This window comes from Physcomitrium patens, chromosome 3 (assembly GCF_059467195.1).
Source record: "Physcomitrium patens ecotype Gransden chromosome 3, ASM5946719v1, whole genome shotgun sequence".
NCBI classification, from domain to species: Eukaryota; Viridiplantae; Streptophyta; class Bryopsida; order Funariales; family Funariaceae; genus Physcomitrium; species Physcomitrium patens.
In genome coordinates, this window is record NC_143412.1 from 25,694,698 (window position 1) to 25,700,072 (window position 5,375).

General features: G+C 33.7%; 1 long non-coding RNA gene across 1 annotated transcript; it reads left to right on the top strand.

Moving 5' to 3' along the window:
- On the top strand, positions 1 to 4,455 carry LOC141045159 (uncharacterized). Its single transcript, XR_012217121.2, has 3 exons — positions 1 to 1,167; positions 2,539 to 2,813; positions 3,497 to 4,455. It is a non-coding gene; the product is annotated as an uncharacterized LOC141045159 (long non-coding RNA).
- Positions 4,456 to 5,375: the final 920 nt, after the last annotated feature.

Here is a 5,375-nt window from a genome sequence, read left to right on the forward strand (position 1 = left end):
TTTGTATTTAATTATAGCCACTAAGAAAATTTAATAATTTGTAGAAATTTAAAAGCCATTTTGTAAGATTTTTTTTTTCTATATCCTTATATTTTAACTATTCAAGGATTGATTTAAATATCACTCTTAATTTAAACACCTACTTGTTAAAAAATCATGTCATATACATGTAAAGAATATAGTTGTCCTTGGTTATTTTACTAATATTTTTAAAACTCTAAACTTATTTTTTAATTTGAAATATTGTAATATTAATTGTTGTATGCCCAGACAATATCTTATGCATTTATAATAGGTAATGTGTTAACTATATTTTAAAATTGTATTAATATATAAGATTTAGGATTTTCTTCTCTTCTCTTTGATTTATTTTGGGCATATTTAATTAAATTTTTATATTTTGGCAAATTATAAGTGAGAATACTTTGGTTTTTAAATTTTTGTATTCTACTTCTTTCTAAAATTCAAATAAAAAACAATGCATAATTTTTAATACATGTATGCAACAATAATTCTAAAGTATATCTGCTAGAGTAAATGATTAATTTATAAAGAAAAATTGTAAATTTATTAATTATTTAAATTAGAAAACTTCTTTAGTACAAAGAAAAATTCTATTGTTAAAATAAATTTATATAATGAAGAGATAATTTCAATGGTTTTTGGAAAAGAAAGGTAAAAATAAAGAAAAGAAAACTTAATACCAAAAAAAAAAAACAAAAAAAACAAAAACAAAACAAACATACAAACTCAAATGTTTTGTCAAGAAACCTAATTTTCATTGCAAGGTTCAATAAGTCTTTTCTTTGTCTGTGTTACTAAGAATCTCAAGTATGAAGCATTCGTGTAGAAACTCTTTTCTTAATTGATAAAGATTGAGCTTGGAATTGTATGAACGGATGTTAGAAATAGTGGATATACAACAAACAATTGCTGCTCCGCATGAGCAGATGAAGAAGCAGAAGAAGAAGGAGTAGAAGGAGGAGAGCATGAGGAGGACGAGGAGGACATGCAATGCAATGCAAGCAACTCCGTTTTTGCTCTGCAGGACGAGATCCAAGTGCCACAGACTCACACGTTGTCGTCATGGTGCAAGGAATGCTTGTCAATCAACATACTGCATGCACACTTGTTGATAGCATCATCAACTTCCTCGGATCTCGGCAAGTGAAGTTTCTGCACCTGGTCGTCAGAATGCTTTTTTGTGTGTTTTTTTGTTGTTGCAACCAGGTGGGTGTGGGAGAATACTGACGAGTTTGTTGCTTTACCTCAGCGGCCATTGTTGAGGTCTGCCTTGGCTTCCTGTGCTGTTTACTCGTATCTGTAGATTGTTTTATGATCACCTAAACGTACCCGCTCATTTGTAGTCCGTGCATCGGAGTTCAGGTCTTTTCTACCATCATTCTTTTCTTTTTATTACTCAAGCAATCACGGTTCATTACTTTGTCAACAACGTTGTGGTCCGAGAGCTTCTGAATTCACTGTCGTATGAGTTTTTGAAAGACGGACAATTTTACAATTTACTGTATCCTGTTGACATATTTTTATATCTATAACCATGATCTTTTAAAAGTATTTTGTCTCACCAGATTATGAAACTCGAGAAATTGTCTGTGATGAAGTAGAATTCCTGTGTTGGTCACAGTACCGTTTGTTCCGATGGGACTGATCCATTATCAAGCTCCAGAGAAATTGAGGCTTCGCTCTTCTGTCTACCTTGCTGCTCAGCTTAAAGTCTCCTTTGGGTTCTGCGCTGTGTAGGTTGAATTTGGGCACTCAGCCATGGATCGACCATAGTTCCATGGGTAACCTTGCATCGCTCCCTTTCTCGCTCATAAATCATTTTGCACAGGACGGATCCATCATTTCCTCTGAAAGAAGATCCATCGAATGATTCGAAGTTTTGACAATGTGCCTTTCCATCCCCATTCATTCTCGATGCTCGCTCCTCGCAGATCCAGTTGGAAAACTTTTGCAAAGTTTCCCTTAGTCGAAGTCTACCCTCCTTCTCCTGCCATCCTTCTGTGTTCTCAACCTGTGGTTGATCTTCCACTGAAGACGCTACCTCAACCGGGGGACCTCTTGCAATCAGCTCCCGCACATCCCGAAGTAGGCGCACGTGATCCTGCTCGTCCCATTCTTTGTTCATTCGGGTTGATGTCTCTCTCCAGTCTTCCCCTCGAAAAGAATCAACTCTATTCCTTCGTTGCAGATTTTTCTCAAGAGCACTGGAATTGTGTGTCCCCAGCTTCAGTCCACCGTAACCCATGTTATCTTGAATACTAAGTCACCAGCCAAGTGACAATAGATTCCCCTCTCCACGAATCGAGTTACATAACGTCAAGCTGTGGCTTCCATACGCTCACGATTATCACCAACAGAATACACAGTTACCGTTATGTTGTTTGCAACTGCTCTTACCGTATACAGCATTCTCGTGGACAAAGTCGATGGTTGATGTCCATGCAAGAGGGCATGATGTGCAAGGAACCGGGCGAGGTGAAAAGTTTCTCATGTCCGGTGGGTAGGAACAGGAAGCGTTCTGGCTCCTTCTCTGGGACAGTGTCGTACAGAGTGAGTCCAGAAGGGAGATTCATGGCAGCAGCAGCAAAGGGAAGACAGATGGCCCACTGCACTACACTCTGAGACGTTGGAGACGTGGGTGAGGCGAGGAGCAGCGGGAGTTTGGGAGGGAGGGTGGGTGGGTTGGTGAGTGCAGGAGCAGCTCCTGAGGCTGTGCATGCAGCTACTCCTCCTCCTCCTCCTCCTGCTTCTCCGCCTCGTTGTCGACGGTCCTTTCAGCAAGTGACTCGGTGAGTGGTTATAATCTACCATTTCCCTGCTGCACGGTGTGTTTAGCTCACACTTACTTACTTCTATTCGTTCTCATTTATTTCTGTATATAAATCTATAAATATACAGAGAGAGAGAGAGAGAGAGAGAGATTGCAGAGAATGAGGTTATATTTCCGAGTGCCAGGCGGTTCAAGTGATGCTCCTCCTTCCTCTTCTTTCCCTGCGTAGCTTTTGACAACTACAGTTGATGCTACGGAAGGACGGGATTTTTTTTTTTTTCATTTTTTAATATTTAATTATTATTATTATTGTTATTTTTTGTGTATATTTGTATATCTGTGTCTGTTTATGTATGTGTATATATATATATATATATATGCATCATAGCATGCTTAGGATTGGGCAAGTGCAAGGGACTTAGGGCCTCGCTCCTTCCTTGTCTAGCATCAGTAACCATTATCAATACTGTTGCAACGAGGATTCTCAACTTATAATTTTTATTTTTACCATACAAATCTTACTATTTTAGTTGGATTGCATTTGCTCAAGAGGAGCCAAATGCAAGGGAGGGAAGATATCCTTCTTTTCTCCCCCTCTTTCCAACGTTAGCAACTTCAATTGGTATTGTTGAAAAGAAGTTGTGTTCTATTCTCTTTGTTTATTTATTCAAATACATGTGTATTTTGATTTTGTTGCATCAGGTTTTGCACAGAAAGCACAAGATGCAGGAGAAAGAAGGTTCTATCTTTACCCCTTTCCAATTCAACATTGGTATTTGTAATGGGGCACAGATTTCGATAATGGCAATTCTCATATACATATCCTCATTGCTTCATTTTCATTTTCTTTCTGTTATCAATGAATTTGGGTCATTTTAATTTTCTTCTGTTATACTTGTGGTGCACAATCTAAATTGTTTCTTACAAAAGTTCAGACTAAAAATTAAGAATGTGTAATCAATCAATTCAAGTTTAAAGCACATTTGTAAAGTTGCAGTGTGCTATTGTGCTAAATTAGTTATTAATATTTTATCAAACAAAATAGTACAGAATTAAATCAGAAATCTTATTAACTATTTTAAAACACAAAATAAGAAATAGCATATATTCAAAGCAATAATAATAAAGTTGTGTGAGCATTTGATGATGTCACAACTGCATAGACCTACTTTATTTTTTGATCCTTTAGATATATCTGAGGAGGAGCACACAAAAATAAATTTTGATGTGCTTAAAAAAAATGAATTAAGATGGAACATATTATGATCTAAAGCTGCCAACAAAAAAATCATTCTCAAACATTGACAATGACTTTGTTGTTAATTTTCACTTCATATATGCTTGTGGACTTTATGACAAATATATGTTCAAACAAAAAATCATATTCCAGAATTACTATTATTTTTTTGAGTTTTGGATATGTATTGGATGAAAAAATTAGAGAAATACTACAAATTTTACCTACATTTTTTTATAATTTTTTTATTTCATCATCAACTGTTATAAATTTTAAAAATGAAATGGTTTTGTGAGACAAAATCCTGTAAAATCTCAATTAGTTATGGCAATCTATTACATTGGAAAAATAAAAACAAAGCCTCTCAAGTAAACATTGATGAAATATTTGGAGATTCTATGAGAATTGTTAGATTATTTACAGATCATGTTACGTTGGTTTTAAACTTCAAAAAAATAAAAAATAAAAATCTTTGATCCTCATCTGCTAAATGAGTTTCTATGAGCCTCCAATAGCTCACAAACACTCAATATGAATTTGAAAATTGTAGATAGTATTTACATAATTTTGAATTATAAGTTTACAAATAAAAATAAAGCATATTATTATACAAAAAAAAATAAGATTATTGCTAATGCCACTACATTTTATACTATTATCATAACAACCTCCTATTCAGCACATGCCATTTTTATTCAATATTTTGCAAACCAACCAAATTTTCTTTCTTTAGTACCTTTCAAATAATTTGATTGAACATAATTTTTTCATTTCAATTATATATATATATATATATATAGGCAAATTGTGGTGGCAGTAGCAAAAATAATGGGGTAAATAACAATAATCCTAAAACAATAATTATAAACTGTGATCTTTGGATATTTTAATTATGTAGTAAATTGAAAATTTTCAACCATATTGTAACATTTTAATCCTGCAGCATGGTTGATGTCTGTCATTTGCATTTATGTATAAAGTGTGAACACTTAGAATTACATGTCATAAGTTTAATATTTTATACACACAGATTTTTATTTATTTTATTTTGTACATACAATAAACGTGTAAAAATAAGAACAACTCTTTGATGTGTATGCATTGTTTTAGGAGATGTGTATTCTATACATTCATACAATGCTTTATAATTATTTACAAAGAAAGAATTATATGTATATTTGGTATCTAAAATTGGAGACATATTGTTATACATCATATACATAATTTCTTCATGTATGTAAGACCTGTTTTGGTCCATTTGAATTCTCTATTCTCAAAGTCTGTTTATCTATCTTATTTTGCTCACTTGTGGATATTGATATTTTAATTATTTTATATTATTTC